The following is a 24408-nucleotide window of genomic DNA, read 5'->3' on the forward strand; positions in this document are numbered from 1 at the left end:
CAAATTCTACTTTTAATACATAGATTTATATGTAAGTAATTACACACACACACACACACACACACATATATTTTTTATCCTCAACCGAGAACATTTTTTGATATTTTGTTCAGATAGAGTGGGAGGGAGGGAGGGAGAGAGAGAGAGAGAGAAACATCGACGCGAAAGGGACACATCGAGTGGCCGCCATCCTCACAACCCAACCAGGGCCAGGGACAAACTGCAACCGAGGCACGTGCCCCTAGCTGGAACTGAACCCGGGTATCTGGGGACTGCAGGCCGACGCTCTAACCGCTGAGCCAAACCGGCCAGGGCTATATATATATATATATATATATATATTTTTTTTTTTAATCAAATATAGAACTTTGACCAAAAGTGACACTATTAGTCAGGGTTTATTTATAGAGAACAGAATCTATGCTGGTTCATTGAGACAGAAATGAATTTATTACACGGTACAACATGGCTCATGGAATGGGTAGGATGGTCAAAGGATCAGATTTTAGGCTGTTTCTAAGGAACAGCCCAAGCAGCATATGTGTTCATTCTTCTTAACTCAGTTTTGTATTCATGTCTTTGGCAAACATATCTGATTGGTGCAACCAAATTATAATTTAGTCCCTAGCTGCAAGGGAGTCTAGGAAATGTAGTTTTCTGATTTCTAGCTTCTGCAGTATAGGAAAACACATAAAAAAGAGGTTGAAATATTGAGTGGGTTAATCCAAAGTATATACTTCTTTGAGTAGCATTAAAGTAGAAGAATGTTAATGTGTGGAGAGATTCCTATTCCTATTATGCAAAGCAATTATTTTAAATCCTCTCTGCAGAGTTTCTATTCATATGCCAAGGCTGATGGAGGAAAAGAAATGTGGTAGACGGACTATGTCTAAAAACCAAACAGGACAGAAAGAAGAGTTGGCAAGTTTATTAATTATCTTTCTCTTTATACTTCAACACGTTCAAATCAATCTTTAAGTTTTAATGAGATGTCTTTTTTATAACTTGAAATTCTTAATATGATATATATCTTTCATGAAATTTGAACAAACTTCAAATCTAAACACAATTTCATTTTAATCAAAGCAGGAAATCTTAGCTAAGTAATTATCTTCCTAAATTGAGTAGCAGTAGATTCTGAGTTCATAGATATATGTTTTTTTTTCTGAGTTCTCACTTGCAGGGGTATTTTCAAGTCATGATACACCTAACCTTCATATAGTTTTCTATATGTCTTTTCACATATGGGTGTGTCTATCTGTTCTTAATCTTTCACCGGCAAAAATGATAATTTATCTCCCCCCCTCCTTTCTCTGCTAGAAAAGTATCATTCAGTCTTTGGGATCCAATCCAAATATTGCCTCCTCTGGGAAGGTTTTATAAATTCCTTGTAAAAATGTTTACCCTTTTTCTCTGCATCGTCACTACTGAAAGACTTAACATGGAGGATTGCAGAGAGTATGATGCCTGTCTCTGTGCTGGCCCTGCCCCTCACAGGGCTGCAATTTGAGAACAGGTTCTGGTCATGTGGCTACTCCAGGAGACTGGAGTTAGAGTTATAGTGATGAGTAGACTGAAAATGCACAGTGATCCTCCAAAAATAAAATCAGTATGCTCTTACCAGAAGAAAAATCAGTATGCTCTTACCAGAAGAAAAATCAGTATGCTCTTACCAGAAGAAAAATCAGTATGCTCTTACCAGAAGAAAAATCAGTATGCTCTTACCAGAAGAAAAATCAGTATGCTCTTACCAGAAGAAAAATCAGTATGCTCTTACCAGAAGAAAAATCAGTATGCTCTTACCAGAAGAAAAATCAGTATGCTCTTACCAGAAGAAAAAGGAAGAAAACCAGTGAATGATCACTGCTCAATAAAGAAATGTCCTAACTGGATCTCAAAGGCATTATACTGAGCAAAATAATAATAATAAATTTAAAAAGTCAATCTCAACATCCTCAACATGGCGAAATTATAGAGATGGAAAACAGATTAGTAGTTGCCAGGGGTTGGTGGGGAGGGAAGTGGGTGTGACTATAAAAAGGTGGTACGAAGCATATTACGTAAATCTATACATGTTGATCAGAGTTCTGAAGAAAATAAAATGTGAACCAAGAAAAGCATATCTAATGAAGTAAATGTTGTTATTATATGAAAGCTACAGGTAGATATTCTCAAACCAGAAAAACAAAACAAAACAAAACAAAAACCCCTCAGAAACAGAGCCTTCAAATTCTCCTCTTGAAAAACTACAATTAAGTCATCTCATTCTGAGATTAATCACAATTCACGGCTCAGAATAGAAGCTGTTGTAAAAGGACTGGCAATGAGTATCATATTGATTTAAATGTTATAAGTGAATTCATATGATGCATTTTAAAAGATCAGAATCTCAATATTATAAATACGGGCACTGTACAAATAATAACAAAAATTGGGAAGGGAGGGTAGGGGAGATGAGAGACCATGTAAGACTACTAACTTCCTCTTATTTCACAGAAAAGCTTAATTGATGGTATTTAATATTAAAATGCATATTATCTCCTATTCAAAGTTTTTATCTCTTTCCTTAAATTTAGAAATATCATTTAGAAAATATTAATTCTTATCATGAGAAAACATTTAGTTAAAGTTCCAAAATTCCTAAAGTGTCTTATTTTTCTTCCATTACATTAAAGGAAATTACATGTATTTTGTTTTTGTTTTATTACAAATAACTTCTAAGTTATGGTTCCTGTTTAGAAAGGCACCTTCATCTCCCTCCCTCTTTCTCTTTCTGTATGTGTGTGTTTACACACAAAAAAAGATATCTGAAAATATATTCATCTAATGTTATATTAACAATATTATTCTGGGTGATTGAATTTGGGGTAATTTTTCTATACTCACCATTATTCTTCAGTGTCTCATTCTCTTCTATGTGAATGCTTCATTTTTATAAAAGTGGTGAGATTTTTTTTTTTCTTATTGAAAATGCAGCTAGAAAATATGCCACTAAGTCAACAGTTGCTATTTATAGGTGGTGGATTTATTAAAAAAAAAAAAAAAAAAAATTTTTCCTTTGTACTTTAACACTTAATAATTTTAAAAAATAAAATAAATAATATTTTAATTTTAAAAAGGATAAGAGGCAACCTGAACAGCAAAGGAAGCCTTTTTCAATATCTAAATGTTAGTGCTAAAATTGGGGCTAGATAAGGAACAACCACCCATAATGATTAAGAAACCCTGGCCCTAATTTTTAGGTTCTCTCTCTGAACAACTCTAAACTTATTTTTTTACTTCTTAGTAGCCAGATCTGCATACTGACAGACTGACAGTGTGACCCTCATCTCCATGATCTGGGTTTTCGGCAGAAGACGAGGTGCTGGAGACCCTCTCAACCCTGTTGCTGTGAAGGGACATCTGGCTGCTTCAGTTCACATGGTTTTGTTTGACGCCCTGGGAAGGGACTGGACCAACACCAGCCAGATGAAAGCCTCTCTTGCACAGGGAGATGAGCAAGAAGGTGTGGAGCAAGTTGAAAACATCCTGGAGAACTTAGTAGAGAAATCTGAGTAGAAAGTAGGATTCAAAGCAAGAAAATCTACTTCAGACACCACCGAAGGGGTGTAGGCATCAAAGCCCTTCCATGTAAACTGCTCTGACTTCTAAGAAAGTTCCTTGGTTAGGAACCCAGGCACCACAATGAGCTTCCCATTAAATGCACTTGTTACTCAAACGCAATGCACTGTATGATTTGTGTGGGTTCTCCCACCTAAATGAAAATAGAGAATCAGAGACTTGGCCAAACACAGCCACTATTACTGTGAAGCTCACTTTCCATGACCTGTGTCCAGAGAAGTGGTCTAGAGACAGCAGCAGAGCTGTCCTGGCTGAAAATCAAATCACAACTTAGAGGAGCATCTGCTAATCAGAACAGCTAACATTTATCGAGTACTTAACGTGGACCTGCAACTGTACAAAGTATTTGACATTCATTATCTTATTTAATCCTCATGATCTCTATTATCTTCAATTTATAGATGAGGAGATGGAGGATTAGGAAAGTGAAGAAACTTGCTAAAGGTTATGTGGTCACTTAGCTGGGTAGCAAGGGATCCAAACTCAGGTCTGCCTGTCCTATACATTGGACATCCTTGTTGAAATCTGCTGCTGAGAGAGAGGCTAAGAGACTGGTGGTAGCCACCAGATCTGACAAACACACAAGGCAGAATTCCTCCTCTTGGTTTTCAACTCCAGGACAACTACCTTTATATGTTATGGCCAAATGTAACAATATTAAACACATACATTGAAAATAACAATATGGATAACGCCTATTCTAAAATCATACTTAGCCCTGGCCAATTTTGCTCAGCAGTTAGAGTGTCAGCCCATGGACCAGAGAGTCCCAGGTTCAGTTCCCACTAAGGACACGTACCTCGGTTGCAGTTGGTCCCCGGCCCTGGTTGGGGTCATGTGGGTGGCAGCCACTCGATGTGTCTCTCTCACATCGATTTTCCTCTCTCTCTTTCTTCCTCCCTCTCTGCTCTATCTGAAGATAAATGCAAAAATAGTCCTCGGGTGAGGATAAAAATAAACAATGTCAAAAACTATTGATCTAAAAACACTTAAAAAAAAATACTTAGCTACTTAAAAACCCACTGGTGTTACCAGAATACAAAGGAAAAAATAATTAGTATGCTTATAAATATGTATAAAAGTATATGAAACATTTCTAAAGTCATGGTGGTTCAAAATCTATTTAGAAATATTGTACCTGCTGAGCTGGTGTGGCTCAGTGGTTGAGCACTGACTCATGCACTAAGAGGTCATCAGTTCAATTCCTGCTCAGGGCACATGCCTAGGTGGTGGGCTCGATCCCGGGTGGGGGCATGTAGGAGGCAGCCAATCGATGTTTTCTCTCATCGATGTTTCTCTTTCTCTCTCCTTCTCTTTCTAAAAAATCAATAAAGAAAAAAAATTTTTTAAAAGAAATATTGCACCTTCATAACCAATGTCATTTTAATCTGATGATAATGGTTTCTGTTTAAGGACCACAGATAGTGGATAATGCAAAAGATATGTATATTTTGCTTGATGTGCAATTTAATATTATTTTTGCAGCAACAGAGTAACTTTCCTACTGAACGTTGCTTATTCAGACTAGTAAATCAGTTTGTTTCCCTGAGTGTAAGCCAAGTGAGTTGGGGGGTGTTCACATGTTAAGGAGAAGAGTGTGCCAAGTGGCAATAAATACACATTTTCTGCATAAATCATTGAGTACAGAAGACTGGACTCAGTATTCTTTGAGGATGCTGAAGAAGTCCCTGCCCTTATGGAATTTATGCTCTAGTGGTAGAGATAAAATATGCACATATAAGACACCTTAAATTTTTGAAGCAGCATATTAACAAAACCAAAAGAGATAAAATGTGAAATATAATTAAATAGTAAGTTTTAAGGATATGCAAAGAATAGAATGATTAGAACAAAAATATAGCCATCATCAAATCATCAAACAACAAGTGTTGGCGAGGGTGTGGAGAAAAGGGGACTCTAGTACACTGCTGGTGGGAATGCAGACTGGTGCAGCCACTATGGAAAACAATATGGTGTTACCTCAAAAAATTAAAAATTGAACTTCCATTTGACCCAGTGATCCCACTTCTAGGAATATACCCTAAGAAGCCTGAAACACCAATCAGAAAGAATATATGTACCCCCATGTTTGTAGCAGTACTATTTATAATAGCTAAGATCTGGAAACAGCCCATGTGTCCATCAGTAGACAAATGGATAAAAAAGCAGTGGTACATATACACAATGGAGTACTATGCAGCTGTAAGAAAGAAAGAACTCTTATCCTTTGAGACGACATGGAGGGACCTGGAGAGTATCATCCTGAGTGAGGCAAGCCAAACAGAGAAGGACAAGTATCATATGATCTCACTTATTTGTGGAATATAATGAACATAACAGTCTGAGGAATGGGGTAGTCCCAGAGATGTGGAAGTGGGGTACAGACTGACAATCCCCAGAAGAGGGGGTGGTGGGGGAGAGATAAACCACAGAACTTATATGCATGTATGCATGAACAATGGACATGGACAACAAAGCTGGGGACAGGGCGGGGAGGGAGGAGGAGGGAGGAATTAGTGGGGGGAAAAGGAGAAACATCTGTAACAAAAATAAATAAATTAATTTAAAAAAAAGAAAAGAAAAGAAAAGATCTGTAAAAAAAAAAAAAAAAAAAAAGAGAGAGAACAAAAATATAACTAGTAAGACAAGATTTTTAACTGAGCTTTCTATGAAGCCTCCTAGGATGAAAAGCTTATAAAAGACAATCCCCCACACCTAGTCTAAGTCAAACAAAGTTTACTGCTTGATATTTTTTTATGTTAAATATGTCAAGAGACTTACATGGTCCTCGGTCGGTGGAGTTACACTGTGAACCCTGCTTTTTCTTAAACAAATGGGGAAGACTTTCAATAGTTCTTTTGTTTTCTCTTTGCAAAATAAATATTTCAGTGTTTTTCCTAGATGTAGGAGACTAACAACACCATATATAAATTGCCTTTCATTCCATACATGTTTGATTTTAGTTGAGCAGAGAAGTGTGGCCATAAAAATCTTAATTTAACATCAATTTCAGGACATATAGCTATTAGTTCTATGGTATTATACCAAGGCGAGGAGTTGGATGGGTCATGGTCAGTAAGAAAAATGTCATGATTTAATCACACTCAGATAAAAATTAAAACATACAATACAAAGCTGATTGTTTTAGCTAAGAAGAAACTAAACGTATTATGGTGCTTTTCAATCTAGAGTGATTTTCACTTCACCTTTGTACACAGAAGTTCAGTAATCAACTATTTTCCCAAGCACCCTGCTTTTTTGCTACAAGCACGTCTTTCCACCCAGCCATTACATGTCCTCTTATCCTATGTTCTGTGATAAATATCTTCAAATCCCAAACTCTGTAATCCTGGTGTGATTCATAATGACTAGAGAGCTGTACAAGAAATCCCAGGGGAATCATTTCTGTCCACTGAATTTCCACCAGCTCTTTTTTACATTTGTGCAACATACCAGGGTTGAAATGAATCTAACTCGTTATTATATCTCAGCCTCAGCATAAAAATCCCACATCATGAGAAGACTCACTAGATTTCACTGGCCTCTAATGGAAATTGTCATAAGAGAGCCTTCGAGAAGGGCCGCTCAGGAAGTTGGACTCCAGACCCTTCACAAACACACACTCCAGACTCTGTCCCCCACATTCTCCCCCCCCCCACCCTGCCCAACCAGCTCCCCTTTTGCCCCTCTTAATATGCTGGATATCTGTTATTTCCTTTGAACAAAATGTTCTGCCACTTTAAATATGTATGTTTTAAAATTAGTGCTCTGAGCGTCGGCCTGCGGTCCAGAGAGACCCGGGTTCGGTTCCCGCTAAGGGCATATGCCTCGGTTGCAGTTTGTCCCCGGCCCTGGTTGGTCAAGCGGGTGGTGGCCACTCGATGTGTCCCTTTCACGTCAATGTTTCTCTCTCTCTTCCTCTCTCTCCCTCCCACTCTATCTGAACAAAAAAATGGAAAAATGTCCTCGGGTGAGGATAAAAAATAATAATAATAATAATAAATAAAATTAGTGCTCTGAAAAATGAAGTATAATGCCTTAGAAGCTGTGTTCTTACTTAAAACCACTACATTTAAATTTTCCATCAAAGATACTGTATATCAATAAAGAGAAATTTAGAGAAGGAGTTAGTTTATTAAATAAAATGTATTTGAGCCCTGGCTAGTTTGGCTCAGTGATAAGCATGTCAGCCCGCAGATCAAAGAGTCTTGGGTTCGATTCCGGTCAAGGGCACATACCTCGGTTACAGTTCGATCTCCCACCCTGGTCAGGGTCATGTGGGAGGCAGCCAATCGATGTGTCTCTCTCACATTGATGTTTCTCTCTCTTTCCTCCTCTTTCCTTTCTCCCTCCCTTCCCCTCTATCAAAAAATCAATGGAAAAGTATCCTCAGGTGAGGATTTAAAATAAAAATAAAAAATAAAATGCATTTGAAACAAGTCAAGTTAAAGGGTAATATTTTGTAGGTCAAAACTCTTGATCTAATTTCTGAAAAACAAGAAACATGATCAGGGAACCCCATGTATATCTTCCTCAAAGTGTCTAAATCAAAATTCTTTGCATGAATTTAAAATTATGTCAGTGTAAAATTGCCATCTCATAAAACAGTTTTGCGTTTTCCAGGATTCAGCCCTTGTGACACATAAACCCACCAGGAAGGCTCCGTCCAGCTAGGAGTTACTCGCTTTAACGATGTGCCCCGTTTTCCATTCAGCCTCACTCTGGCTGCCGCGGACCACGCGCTGAGAGGATGCTGCCTTGTCAATGGCAGACACACAAATTAATTTGAAAATACAGGTATCTTTCATCCTAGCCATTGCACAGAAATCAGATTTGACAAAGAATTGTGAAGCAAATCTACTTTGTTTTGTCCTCAAATAAGTGTGATATCCAACAAAAATAACTAATTGGGCATTACAGTTTCAAAGTGCTTCTTTACCTGTTAGCTCATTTTGTCCTCTGCACAGTCCCACAGATAGTACTATTGCACTCGTTTTTACATTGTACTGAGACTAGGAGAGGCAGACCACAGTTTCCTTTCTCCCAAAGTATTTCTTAGACGTGTTGTCTGTGGGGGAGAGTGAGAGGGCTGAACGAGCATTTTGATGTGGAGGTGGACAAATATTTCAAGTATAAACTTGGATCCATGAAAATTCTCACCAGTTCTCATCATTTATTATAAATGGAGTCATGTGAATATTCTCATACAAGAATAAATGCAAGCCGAAAGCATCAAAACGCTTTCCAAATGCAATACAAGGAACTAGGGGCTCAAATGCTATTGCAGAATTATGGCAATTAAGTCCTTAAAAGCAATCTTATTCCATTCATGGTAAGCAACAATTAATCTGAGCTGACTTTTGTGGCTGAGGGAAAAAAGAACCCCATCATAATCTATACACATAACAAATCTTTTGACTGCATTGACTCATATTTTCTAATGACTCACTAGATAGTCAAATTCAAGTAATCAAGTTACTGGTCTATAATATTGGTCAAACTAGTTGTGTGTGACATCTCACGCATGACTTAAATAAACAAGCAAAAGACTTGGTGTGTTATCAGATGGGTACTGGACTTAATTGAGTGAGCACTTTGTAAGTTATATAAATGCCTAATCACTACGTGTACACCTAAAACTAATAAAATATTGTATGTCAACTGTGATTTAAAATTTAATATCTAAAAATTTAATATCTAATACTCAACTTCAGAGCTTAGCGAGAAATAAGTTTATTTTACTAACTTGCTTTTAATACTTTTGAAAAGGTGGCACATATATACAATAATAGAAAAATTCAAACAGTATAAAATATTCACAGTAAAATCTGCATATCAGTTCACTTGGCTCCCATTTTCAGAGTTAACCACTGTTAAATGCTTGTTTATCCTTCCAGACATAGTCTAAGTATAGATAAGCATATATATCTATACAGGTATATTTACTTTCCATTTTTACACAAATGATAGCATACTATACACTTTATTCTACAACGTGATGTGTCTCAAAGGTTAGTCCATGTCTACACGTATGGAGCTAATTCATGCTTCTTAACCATTGCTTAGTGCTCATTATGGATGTATAGTCAACGAGATATGCCCTATGGTTGGGCCTTAAGAGTTTTCCCAGTCTTTTGCTATTATTTGAAAAAGAAATACTGTATAGAATATCTTTGTACACGTGTCTTTATGTACATATGTAAGTATATCTGGGAGATAAATTTCTAAAATACATTTTTGACTCAAAACATGTTGCTTAAGTGGGAATTTCTGGCATGACTTATTTGGACTGAAAGCTACTCGCAAAAAATTATCATTGAGAGAGACAGGAATCAAAAGTAAGTGTTGATGATTTTCCTTTACAAACACTACATTGAAATGAAGTGAAAGCCCTTATCAAGAAGGGGGAGGGGGGGGCATAACGGCCCAGGCTTAGAAGGTCAGAAAAAGAATGGGGTCATTTCTGTCATTTGAAGTCTAGTCACTTATTAAGACCTCTGGGACAAAGACTATCAAAAACAGTAATCCACAGAGCTTCTCTCTTCCTTTAGGCTTCATCTCTCTCTCTCCACCTCTACTGTATGCGGGGGTGAAGTGGCTGAAATGATATATGCTATAATATGTATATATGTGTTGTATATATAACACCCATATATATATATTCTCTGTACAGAGAAAACTCCCTCATCCAGCTCTGAGACCTCTTATCCCTCAAGGGTATCCTCGGAGTCCTGAGAAAAGATAAAAAGAAATAAGACACATCTGACTCTTCTCCAAGGTAGGCAGCAATTTGCAGGCAGAACCAGACTTTCCTACAACACCCACTACAATTGTGAAACGCTCCCAGCTTAGCTGAGAATCCCCCAAATTTCAAGGTGCTTAAATTAAGGAAGGGTCTGGGTGAGCACAATGTTTGCGTGAGATAAAACGTAAAACCCCATCTATTCTTTCTTTTCACACGCACACAAAAAGTTAAAATTACCCAGCATATTTTTCTAGCCAACTGCCAAAAACCTGAAATGGAGTTTTTTGTCTTGCTCTCGACTGCTGATGCTGGCTTCCTTCGAGGCAATTCAGGACAGCATCTGGCTTACCTCATGTTCCACTGAAAGACAGGTTCTGAAAGGCGGCCTGAAGACGACATTCTGGGAAGAGCAACTATGTTGTGTGTGGCGGGGAGGGGGAGGGGGAGGCAGGAGCAGGGGGAGGTGGTTGGGCGGTGTTAATGCAAATGTATTCCCTGGGCTTATTGGCTGGCAAACCGAGTGGACACCCAGCCATTTGAATCGGGGCCAGTGAGTCTGGCACATCTTCCGCTGGCAGGCCACGAGCCCAGCACAGCATCCTGCTGCTGTTGGCATGTATACAGCTGTCTTTCTTCATCTGACTCTCCACCACTGCGGCTGACTCAACAGGTGCTGCCAGGGACACAGTGTGTTTGGCAGCTGTCAACTTTCAATAATCATCTCTGTAGCATATTCCTTTCTATTTTCCCATCCCCGTTCTTTCCCCGCTCTCCACCGCCTTAAAAATCCCCACACCATTTGGGCCCTTGCAAAGGACAGAGGCCGAGATGCTGATCACGTGGTCATCTGAGAAAGGACTCCTGCCCGGACCTCAGCCGAAGCGGGATAGAATTTTTAGGAGATAAGGGCCTTTGGGGTTGATGCAATTATCCTTTTTTATTCCCTCTTCTGAGATAAACTGTTAACCCATTTTTTCCTGATCTGTAGTTTATCCATTTCTTTATTGTTTTTTTTTTGTTGTTGTTGTTTGTTTTTTTATCCTCACTTGAGGACATTTTTGCATTTGTCCTCAGATAGAACAGGAGGGAGAGTGGGAGGAAGAGAAAGAGAGAGAGAGAGAGAGAGAAACATCGACTGGTTGCCACCCACAGGACCCCATCTGGAGCCAGGGACGAACCGCAACTGAGGCATGTGCCCTTAGCGGGAACCAAACCCAGGACTCTCTGGTCTGGGCCGATGCTCTAACCGCTGAGCCAAACTGGCCAGGGCCATTTCTTCATTCTTTTGAATGTCAGCTCCTCCCCTTACAGACTGTGTGATCTTAACCATATTCTTTAACTAGTCAAACTTCAGTTTCCTCACCTGAAAAGTGAAGATGGTGACACCTGCCATCTCTACCAATGAGATCAAGTAGACAGAATACTTAATGCTAAGTGCCCACCTGATACTGGTGCTTCCCTCCTCTCCTGACTCCTCTTGAGTTTCATCCTTAAAAGTCCAGAATGGGCACATGCCGAAGTACCCGAGCTGGCAGCCAAGAGGTGCCTGACCTTCACGTCACGAAGGCCATACAGTTTCTCAAATCACAGGGACAGAGTGTCTGGAGACATTTCTACTGGTACCTTACCACCGAGGGCATCCAGTGTGTCCCCGGTCCCCCCCACCTGGCCTGAGAGCGCACCTGCCACTTTGCACGGCAGCGGGCCCGAGACCGGCAGGCCACGCCCGAAGCTCTGGAGGGGGCGCCCTGCAAGCCCACAGGAGCAGAGCTGACGGAGACCCTGCGGACCAGCGCTGTGCCCCCCGTGCCCGCAGAGAGGGAGGCCGGGCTGCGTCAGCAGCTGAATTCAGTGTAGAGGTGGGTTTGGTCGTGGACGCGGTCAACCACCTCAGTAAAGTTGGGGGATTGTTTTGTGTTGAATAAACTTGTGGTCAGAAAAAAAAGCACCAAGGCTTGAACGGCAGCCCTGGAACTCAAAGAGTGAGGCCGCGCCCCGCTCTGCGACGCCTTCCCACCGCCAGAGCAGAGCCAGAGCCCACGCCGGCCCCGACGGTCTGGGGCGGTGCCACATACATGCTTTCAAACGGCAGAGATAGACGGTTATTACCGCCCTATTTGTCATTTTAAATATTAAAAATCCCTCAATGTCCCTCATGAGAAATCAGTGGATGAAGAAATGATGGCACTCTATGCAGCAGGTAACATTAATTAGTCGGTTAATGAATTAACTAGGTTATTTATGTAAGCCCATATAGCCCTTACTCTGTGCCAGATGCTTCCTCAGATGGGCTCATTTCAACCTCATGACAAGCCGGCGCGGCGGATGCCATTGCTGTCACCACGCGTGCTGCGGGGGAACCCGGGGCGTGCACACGCCGGCCCTTCCATGTGTATCATCATGGATGGCCTCACAAATAAGGCTGAGTGGAAAGAGCACCTTTGCAGAATAATATGTGTATCCAAGAATTGATGTAAAGTTCAAAAATACACAAGGAAATACATTATTCATAGAAACGCACGTGTAGAGAATTATAAAAACAAGTTCATGCTGTAGTTGCTTCAGATGAAGAGGAAGGAAGAAAGCACACAGGGGAGACTCTTCTTCTTCTTCTTTTTTTTTTTTTGGTACGTGCCCTTAGCGGGAACTGAACCCAGGACTCTCCAGTCCGCAGGCCGACGCTCCAGCTGCTGAGCCAAAATGGCCAGGGCGGGAGACTCTACTTTTATCTGTGGGGGTCCCAGTTACCTCATTTTCAAAAGGACCACATGTTAACATTAGGTACCTCTGGATAATGTATACACTGTTTTAAGTATATTTTCCTATGTATTTTTGTGAAATGATGTACATGCAGAAAAGGGCATAAAATACATTTATAGGATTTCACAATTATTAATCAAATGCCTTGTGACCTCCATCTAGGTTAAGACAGAGAACGTAAAAGCACATTGGCAGCCCTAGGGCCCTCCCCCGATCAGAACCGCGTCCTGCACCCATCCCAGAGGTAATCTCCATCCTGAGCTCTGTGATGCTCATTGCCTTTTCTTCCCTAGAATCCACCACACATATCTGCATCCAAAACAATAAAATCCAATTATCCCAGTTGCTGAACTGTAGCAAGTAGAATCATGCAGTATGTGTTCTGTAAAAAAAATTTTTTTTCTTTATTGATTTTAGAGAGAGAGAAAGGGAGAAAGAGAGAGAGATAGAGACACCAATGAGAGAGAACATCGATTGGCCGCCTCCTGCATGTCCCCCACTGGGGATCAGGCCCACAACCTGGACATGTGCCCTGACCAGGAGTCGAACTGGCGACCTCTTGGTGCATGTGTCGACACCCAACAAGTGATCCAAACTGGCCAGGCCAGTATGTGTTCTTTTGTGACTTTCTTTTGCTCTATGTCACATTCCTGAGATTTATCGGTGTTGTTCCTATTCAGTTTCAGTGCTGAATGACTTCCACCTTTACTTCTCTTTTCTACTCTTGATTGACAGTTGGGTTGTCTTCTCTATAATTTTCAAGCTCAAAGGAAAAGGCAGATGTTTCATCCAGCAGATCAACCCAAGAACTTATATCTTCAGAAAGGGTGAGAGCAGTCTTAATTGTTTAATAAAGAAATACATTTTCCTTTGGACTTACTGATTTATTTTCTTTAATTTTTTTGCATTCACTTCCCTCAGTCAACAGGTTGCTTTTTCCCCCTGCGTTTACATTGTGAAGTACTGTAGCCCAAAATGAGATCCCTGAGGCCATAATCTAACACAACCCTTTGTTTTACACATGAGGAAAAACGCATTGTGTCCTGCGGCTCATTTTTAAATACATTTTAGTAGCTCTGAGACCTATAGATGGTAACTTGGTCAATGTTCTATTGTCTCTGGCAGCTGGTTAATCTTATGTTTAAGAATAAAGCATTGCCAGTGTGTCTCTGCAGGCTAAATCTACTCTATATGAGACCCATACAGAGTGCCACAAAGATGTTGCCAAACGTCTAAATGAATTTTTCCCCTCCTCATTATTAATCGCTATACGGCGTTGCTTTTTAAAAAACCACCCCAGGCCCCAGTAGTGAGGAGGGAAGAGCACATGAAACAGCATTATTCTCCTCGCACATACCAGTAATTGGGCCAAGCAGCAAAGGCATTTCTTTATTGTAAGGACCTTGGCGACGTGGTTAAAAGGCATCTTCTTGCTCTCCAATATTGCCATTAATATGTAAAAGCTTAAGCTTGCTAAAGGGATTATTGCACATCCTATCTGATGGTAAACTGGCATTGCAATGATTACATGTATCTTTTTGTCATTTTCTTGTAAAACATCTTACTCTTGAACAGTATAATTGGCCTCTCACTAATGTTAATGATTAAATCGGCATAAATGTAACATACTGCTTTAGATGGAAGGCATGTCTGAAATCTCCAGGGTCTTGAATGCATGCTTTACAGCATGGCCAATATATTCATTTCGCGTGTTTGTGTGTTTGCGCAAACACACATATGTATACATATATATTACTATATATTATATGCACATATTTTGGTAACAAAAAGCACAAAATTCACAAGTGGGTCCTCGAGTATGATAGTCAGTAGAGACACCCTTACTTTCAACCTTGATTCATGGGCCCATATATTCTAGCGATTGGAGATAAAGTCCCATATGTCAGCCAATGGCTCACTACATATACTACCTCCCAGAAGACGGTGCTGCTCCCCAGCCAACCACCACCTTAGCTGAGCTTTCAGCCGGCTGTCCTTCCATGTAGTCCAGCAAGCTGCTTCTGAGTGACAACGTCCATAGTAATCCTTTGGTCATGAGTTTAGCTTATTTTCACAGCTTTTTTTTGTTGTTGTTGTAAATGTCCCTTGGCCAGAGGTAATTTGTGGGAAAGATAATGTCGATGAATGAGATAATGGTGCTAGTGGAGGTAGTGCCAGCAGACAAGGCAAACGCACATCCCAAGTACGCGTTGACTCCAGTGAAGACAAACGGCTACCCCATAGAAGGTGTAAGGGGTTGGATGTAGTTGACCTACCTTATGTGGCTGCTGGCTTCCCTGAGGGATGGTGGCAGGCGGAGGGCTCCGTGTCCTTCTCTGTAGCTGGTATGTTGGACTTGACTGTGGCAGCAGCTAGCTCAGACGTAATGAGAGGGACCCATGGTATCGGGCCCTGTACAGCCTCAGTCCCTTCTACTGTGATCACTGTATTCATGTGTCATTAAGCAAGCATCAGGATGTCTAAGAAGACAGGCTGGCTGGCATTCAGAGTGTGGATCAAACTCCTTACCTGTTTGTTAAGGGCCTTTCTGTGGCAGTCACTCAACTGAGACTCAAAGGTACACACACTCTGTGCCACTCCTACAGGGTTTCTCATACCTCTTCCCGACTTCCTCCTCACCAGTCTCCCAGTTCTATTCCATCTAGACCCCTCATGAATCAACCAAATTATTTTCCATTGCCCAGGAGCCCATGTACATGCCATCTTTACATGTCAAGCCGTTTCTCCCTCCATGTAGAGTGGACAATTCATGTAGAATTAGGAGGCTCATCATCCCCCTCCTTCTTCACCTGTTTGCACTTTCTGCTGGTCGAGGTAACTTGCCTGCTGGGATGCTCCAGACTCTCAGCTCTGAGGGACTTGAGTCTCTGCTTACCATGCCCTACTCAGGCCACGGCTACTGTACTTGTCCATTTATTGTTCAAATGGGGCATGGAAACATGAAGAGACACACCAGAGGGTACACCGAGCAACAACCATGTTCTTCCCTGCCCTCCTTTTATAGCAGCAGCCTTACCTGCTTCTGGTAACGAACTATCCCATAGCTCCTTGCAAGTCAGACCGCTCCTGGCACCACACTGACCTTGCAGTGTGTAGGTAACTGCACCTACATTGCTTCTGCACCCTCTTTCCTCAGAGATCCCAGTTCAAGGACAGCGTCTGCACCACCATCCCTGGCTGAAGCTGGGGAGGAGGACAGCCACCACTGAGCTTCTCAATGATGCTGGTGCTCTTTACCTTTTTGCAGAAGGTAGAACATCAAGCCAGTACGGGGATTTTTAGGCGTATGTAGTATGTCTATTCATCACACCCACTTCCTTGTGCCTTTTGGTCCTTTCCTCTGTCACCTGCCACAGCAGTTCTGGTACTTAGTGCGGCAATCACTTTTTCCAAGCTTCCAGGAGCATCCCTAGCACTATATTAGCACAGCCTTTGAGGTCCTTGACACACTATTAAATCCCGTATTACAAGAGACTAATCCTATTTCATTAAGTGCTCTCTTATTCCATTTTATGTCTATTCTCTTGATTCAGCACCGGCAGGAACAAGTCCCAGATATACTCCCCTGGCCTCAGCTCCTTCTGTATTTAGTTTCTCCTCCTTTTTCAACCTAGCACATCCCCAACCAGGCCAGGCTGAGATTTTATCTTGGTTATTAATCTGGCTATTAGGACAGGAGATAGAGCATAGGGAGGGAGGCGAGAGAGAAAGAGAGAGATGAGCACTTGCATGATTGGCGTCTTCTGCATATTCTTCAATCAAGGGATTCCTTTCTACTCGGACAAAGGGAAGAAACCCCTCTGCCGGCCTAGAGGCTTTAGGGAATTGAGGAGTTTAAAATTTTCAGATACATACGCCTAGATAGCTACATTCCAAATCACGACGCCCTACCCTGGCCTTGGCATGAAGCTCCATTACCTTTAGGATTAAGTCCTGAGCCTCAATGTCCATCTTTCTGCTACCAAGCAGGACCTCTGGCTTTCACATTTTGCCTTTAATTGGTCGTTAATCACCGGAGCCTGACATTTTCTTTTTCTGTCAATGGCATTCAGTAATAGCCGCACAATTCCACTGTCTCTGTGGAATCATTTCTCTCATACCTCTTCCACAACACAGATATTGCATCAGACACAGCATCCCCCTCCACTGGTCTCCCTCTCAGTTTACCACTTGTGAAGGTTTTAACAGTTGTATCATGACAGCATGGTAGGGCTAACCATATTTCACCTGCTATCGGTGATAGAATTCTCATGGCTGTTTGGCTAGTGATCGATCCAGCTCTTAAATTCAATTTTAGAGTCTGGTTTCTGGGACACTTGCGGCAGCAGCTGTTTGGGTTCCCTGAAAACACACTATGAGATGAAAACCTTTGCATACAGAAGGTTCGCTGGGAGGTGCTTTTAGGAGATACACCTGAGAGAAGAAAGATTCAAGGGCTGAGCAGATGAAGTTGACCCATCATACAATTGTTTCTGAGGTCAGGTTGATTCAACAGAGAGCTCTTGAACCAGACTAGCCCTTCAGAGTTGCTTAAAATGAAGGCAATGGGGTCAGGCCTTTGTATCACCACATCTTCAGTTACTAGCCAGAGGCCACAAGGGAAGGGGCATAATCTTGAGTGAGGCACGTCCCAGTGACAGGCACATCTGTGAGCTGTTAGCCGCCAGTATTCCCAGCAGCAGGGTGTACTGGCCTTGGACAAAAAAATGTGGGGAAAGCACTGCAGTATCTACTGTCTACAGTTAAGGGTTTCTACCTGATCTTTGCTATTCCTCAATCCCATCTGATAGTAGGGGGCCCAGTTGAAGGCAGTACCCTCCGCTCTGAACTGCAGCATAGCTATACAATACGGCCACTACCAAGTTTATCAAAGACGTGGGTGCCTCCTTCACTAGTGAATTGCATGTTACTAAAATGGGGACAATGTTTTTTTTGACTCTCCTACAAAATATAGCCAGTTAATGGGTTGTGAGTTTATACGTCAATAATCTATACTAAAATTCCCACATCCTTGAGCCTTTTAACCCCTCCCTCTATGCCACGGAAGTCTATCATCTCCACTTTATTTCAGAAGCATCTTCGAATCCAGGTGTTAAGGACCTATCCCAGTGAACTCTCAGACTAGCTCCACAGTAATTTGACTAATATTGAATCCTGAGTCTTGGGTGAAGATCCCATGTCAACAAATTTAGCTTTATGTTCCCTATTCTAAAACCTGCATGATATTTTCTACTTGTGTTCTCCTTTTTCTACCAGTAAGGAAAGATAAGAAAATGGCCGGATCTTACTATTCTTTTGCAGAACTGAATGCAGCAAGGACGCTTCAGAGCCCCCTCAAAAACCACAACACAGCTGCTGACTTCATAGACTTGGTCCACAGGCCATCCAAACAGAACACTGTGATTATTGATTTCTCACTCAGCCCTCAGCCCCAAAGAAACGTAGATAAAAGCAATTTCAAACAACAGTTCTGAAGAAGCAATTTGTTTGTAAAGGTAATGCCTGGAGTCTATCAAATTGCAGGTGTATTTGTATATCAGGTTTCACTGCCTCCTGACCAGGCAGTAATCAGCCCGTACACTTGACCCAGCCTGAGAGATTCTGAAAGTAAAACATGGAGCCCTCCAGCATCTCTCAAATTATTCACATGTCAATGATATTCTCACCATTCTCGTCAGCATCAGGTTACTCAATTGAGAATAAATGTTTTTGCCTTGAAGTTCAGTCAGAGGTTAACTTCTTCAAAGGCAACTGTCAAAACCTGACATCACGTTTGGCTTGCAATGTGATGGTAACACTAAACGTACAAGTGTGCTCCCCTCACTAAGTCTCTGGGTCATGGTGGAATCAACACGTCTGAGTTCTGAGCAAAAGCCTGCCTGTGGCAGCTTGCTTGGGAAGTGAGGTTCACCCCAGCGGGGAAAACACAGTAAACAAATGTAGCTTAAAATAATTAGTTCCCATGCAGAGCGATCCATGCGGAGTGTTTGCCTAGACGAGATGTTTGAAGCTTTCTGTAAGAAACGGGCTAATGGGCAGGGAGAGGAAGCTTGAGAAACAGGCTGAGAAATCAGGTTGGAATTTTCTAACATAGTATAAAGCAGAGCCTCGAGGTCCCAGACGCACGGAAAGGCCATATGAAGCCCAAATTTCTTGCGAATTAAAAGTTTTACTCCACTTGAGTATGTTTTTGTGGTCCAACCATCATCCATTTCAGTTGAAAATTTTGTTTTATTTGCCAGTGTTCTCCAATTGGAAAAGCTTGCTATTATTATTATTTTTTTCTTTTTAACTAAAGCCAGTGTTTATTTTGGTTCTAAGGACAATAACACTTTGGCAAAACTTTCCCCAGGCCAGGAGCTCTTAGTTTTAACCCACTGAGTTTATTTGCCAGAAACATATGGACAAGTGGGAGGGCCGGAGCAGCCCAGAGTACTCTTGCCTCGCAGTAGATTTACCCAGGAGCTGTCAGGCCCAAACACATTCCGAAGGAGAACGTGACGTGCAAGTGCACCTGGAGAACTGTCACAATGCAAACGTGTCTCCGATTTATAGAAGATGCTTATTGTAAAGGCAACGATGTAAGTTTAATTTCAAGTTCCCCAAGTGAACAAAATGTCGAGGCCCCTTTTGCTTGCACGTTTTTACAAAACAGGCGTCTCGAAGGCAAGGAGTGCCTTTCTTGGATACATCCCAACCTGGATCTTTTTTACAACTGTTGAAAATTGTCGGCTTTCAAACAGACTTTCTGTAGAGAAATAGAATCAATCTAGGTCTTACTTCATTTAATAGAGCTCCGGAGCCCTGGCGTCCATTCCATTAATACATAATGGACGAAGAGCCCAGATATCAGCCATCTCTGAAAGCTCTTCGGCATGATGAGCAGAGGAAGGTAAGCATTTCATTAGTGCAATGACCACTCGCATCTAATTCTTTGATGTGCCCTAGATAAGCAACACTCAATGTAATTACAAGGGCATCCTTGGGAGATGGTTACCACCTGTCATAAAGAGAAATGGCTCTCATGATTGTTGTTTTTAATTCTAATATCTTAATTCAAACAGATTCGTATTGGCTGCATTTTTATGTATGAAACTGTTTTGAAGCCCATTAGAAACAGTTCTACATCAGATCAATGTCTTTTTTTTTCTTTCAATTTTATTTTGTATACACTTTTTGAACTGCTCTATCACCCAAAGGTTAGTGTTTAGAATTTCATGTACCAAAACTTGCTCTTGTGGAATTCTTTCTTTGAAAATGAAAAGTTTCAGCAACCTCGAAATAACTGAGACCAGCTAAGCCCATTCCCCAATCCAATCCATCTGATGCTTGGCTCTATTCTATTGCCCCTTCAAACAAGAGTTTTTCTAGCTTTAGAATACCTGCAGTGGGGAGCAGTCCAATACACCCTCCTAAAATAACCCACTCTATTACAGAGCACTGTGGCTTTTTAAAAGTATTACATATTTTAAATCCAAACCTTCTTCTCTGTCATTTCCACCAATTCATCTATTTACTGTCTTATGAAATCACACCGAATGAGCCTATTGAAATTCCCAGGATAATCACTGATGGTATCTTCAGCCTTTCCTCATACTTTCTCTTTTCAAGACCCACTATTTCCATTACTTTCCACTTCCTTAGCTGTCTGACCTTGGTAAGATAGCCAGTGTCGTTGAAAGTAACAGAGTGCTCATTAATTTTCTTTCAAGTGGGAACCAGAATACCAACAACTTTCAGAGTGGTCCTACGAATTAAATACAGCATCAATTGTAGCATATAACCAATAAATGTTTGTTTTCCCTTCCCATCTTAAAGTGAGGCCCCATAACCAAATGAGATAAAATACAGTTTTGGGGGACACTATCCTTCCCTTAATGTAATATATTGACGCCTTAACTATTGGTTGCTCTTTTCTGCAGCTATGTCACACTGGTGACAAATGCTATCTTTTAGGGACCGAACTGTGTCCCTCCAAAATTCATATGTTGAAGCCCTCACCCCCAGTGTGTTCGAAGTGGTAACTAAAGTTAAATGAGGTCATGGGGGTGGGGCCCTCATGGGATAGGATCAGCGTCTGCAGGAGAAGAGGAAGAGAGACTGTGTCGCAGAGAAAAGGCAACGAGAAGGTGGCCGTCTGCAGGCCAGGAAGAGAGGCCTCACCAGACACTGAGTTTGCTGGCACCTGGATTATGGACTTCTAGCCTCCAGAACTGTGAGAAAGTAAATGTCTGTCACTTAAGCCACCTAGTCTGTGATATTTTATGATGGCAGCATAAGCATACTAATATGTGATCCTGTTGAACAAAATCCCTGCATTTCCCCCCATTCACACGTTGCTGGTGAGCCATGTCTTCCCAAAGCTGATGCTATGTGAGAGAGCGAGAGATGGAGAGACTTGTTCTTTGGGAAAGCAAGTGCTCAATGTGACTTTTTAAACAGGTTACGGATAATTCTTTTAGCCAAATGTAACAGGACCTTACCCAGGACATTAGAATCATACAAGTATGAAAATTTGGAATCACATCTGATCATCTCCAGGCTTTGAGAACCTCTTCATTTCCCTCTTTTTTCCCTCAAGAATAATAACAGCAGCCATTGCTGGGCACCATGCTGTGTTCTTGATGAATTAACTGATGTAATGTTTTTGTGCCTGAGTTTCTGACCTATAAAATGTACGTGATAATAATAATCCTTACCTTATAAGGTTGTTGTAAAGAGTAAGCAACTTGACTAAGGTCACATAACTGATAAGTGGCGGAGTCCAGATTCAAGTTAGCTGTAGAACCTTAAGCAAGTTACTTGACCTCTTTGTGCCTCTGTTTTTTAAATCTATAAAACAAAGACAATAATAGTACTTACCACATATGGCTGGTACAAGGATTAAATTGTATGTCCTATAAATGGCCAGATTCAGGCCTGGCCACAAGGCCTAGGTGAGAACAGGGGACTGTTCCTGTCTTATTTACTGGTCTAGTCCCTGCTCCTAACATTGTACTTGACACACAACAGTCACTCAACATCTGTTGAATGAGCCAAAGACAGGTATCAAGTCTTTAAAAGTTGTGGAAGAGAGGTCAAGAATAGAAAATCAGAAATTGGGAAGGGTCTCGAGAGAAGTTCATCTTATCTCCACTTACTGCATCTCCAGTTTGGCTCACTTTCTATTTTCTCTATACAGGTCAAAGGGTTTTTCTGAGCAATCTCTCCCTCACCTGGGAAGAGTAGCAAGTGTCCAGCTGCTTGGTCCCAGGTCTTCCCAAACCTTCTTTCAAGGCACACGTCCTACTGCATTGTAGCTGCCTAGTCTGTCTTCCCTGTGGAATTGTAAATGTCATGAGGACTGGGGCCTTACTTGTCCTGCTCACCAGTGGGTCTCCAGTGCCCTGCACATGGAAGTTGCTCAATAAATATTTATGAATGAGAGAAATGAGGCAGAAAGGAGGGGGCCAGAGGAGAAAGGGACTTAGAGAGAGAGGGAAGGAGGGAAACAATAAAGCATCTCTGGGAAATCTTGTCCAGGTTGGGTGCTCTGCTGGAAAAAGCAAGGATGGGAATAACATAGGGAACAGAGCAGTGGGTACATATTTCATCTAGGATGGGAGACGTGGAATCATTGCAAACAGCTACCTGTTCTTTTACAGTCATATCAATATCATGGGTTTCAGCTCATCGTCACCAAGATTTGATCTCCCTTTCAATCTGACCATGACCATATTCCTTGATCCTGGAGGGACCAACAATGCATGTGTAGCACTCTGACTAATGTAACACAGAAGATGAGCTTGTGTTCAGGAGGACAGCTCTGTAGGCGTGCAGAGGAGGGGAAGACGGTCGTGCTCTGGGAAGAGCGAGGCAATATCCACAGTGGAGGGTGGAGAACCAGCCCAAGCAGAGCTAATGACAAAGAGTGAGCAAAGATGAGGAAACAGAGACCTCACAGAGAATGACACCCAAGGACAACTTGACGATGGTGACAATGAAATAAGCATGTCAATACTGGCTAACATTGTGCTAAGTGTTTAACAATATATTAACTCGTATTCATATATACTATAAGTATGATGGGTATATATACACACACATATATAGCACAATTATTATATCACAATTTTACAAAAGGGAGCTATATCACAGACAGTGAGTTAATATACCAATGATCACTTAATGTATAAATGGCAGAAACAAGATATGAGAATATGGACCCAGGACCCAGGTGGTCTGGCAAACAAAGTAGTACACAGACTGTCTTGGAATGGTGAAGACTTGAGACTTCAAGACCTCCGGGATTACATTGGGAAGCTGGGAGGAGCAGGGTAGTTGCTTCCAGAAAATAGACACAAGAGAAAGGGATGAATATTTATTGAATGTCCACCTGACATTCTTCCCACGTTCCTCCCACTCAATTCTGACATAGAGACAGAACTAATTATTAGAATGCCCCTCCTTCTTTCGAGGTTGAAGAAATTTCTCAATTGTATGTCCACTGTCTAGAGAGAGAAAGTAAGTAACAGTACAAAGGTGACATACGATTGTGGAGCTGCGCAGAGGCACTGTCCCATCTCCTCCCAGCAGAGCCTTGGATGTGCGCAGTGAGAAGTTTTAAGGACCAAGTTTCTTTTCCCTTGAATGTCTTTGGGTCACAGCTCTGTTCTATGGCACAAGGTCCTGCTCTCTTCTCCGGGAACAAACTCATGAATGTAACCAGACAGAAGAACCTATGTCGATAGTGTTAACCTTTTGAGTAAGATTCATCTTCCAAAAAATCAAGAAGCTTGTGGAATGGTGACATGGAGTTTGGGGGTGGTGAAGCCTGCACAAGGATCTGTAGTGGCCGCTGTGACATGCCAGCCCACGCGGGTCTTCAGGACTGAAGAACCGATGCCTGCAGCTGCTGGGAGGGTTGTCGGCACACAGCCCTCAGCTGGCAGCCCTCTGGGAATACCCTGCTTGAAGAGAGGTTCTTCACATCGGGCAGCACGTAGCCAGTGACGGACTGACATGAGGTTCAAAGGCCCTGCCCATTGGGGGGCAACTCTGAAGGACCAGAGCTCCCTGGAGGTCAACTGAGACCGTCACTGAGACTATACTACTGCCCAGCTTTTTCCTCTGCCCAGTCCTTCCCCTTCCCTCCCACAGCTGTTGATCCCAGGAGCGCTCCTAATAAACATCCCGCACGCGTCTCCATTTCAGGCTCTGCTTCCCAGGGAAGCCCACTTGTGACAGCCTCTGATCGGACCATCTTGAGAAGAGAAGATGTG

Source organism: Molossus molossus, unplaced genomic scaffold (assembly GCF_014108415.1).
Source record: "Molossus molossus isolate mMolMol1 unplaced genomic scaffold, mMolMol1.p scaffold_m16_p_1, whole genome shotgun sequence".
Classification (NCBI taxonomy): Eukaryota; Metazoa; Chordata; class Mammalia; order Chiroptera; family Molossidae; genus Molossus; species Molossus molossus.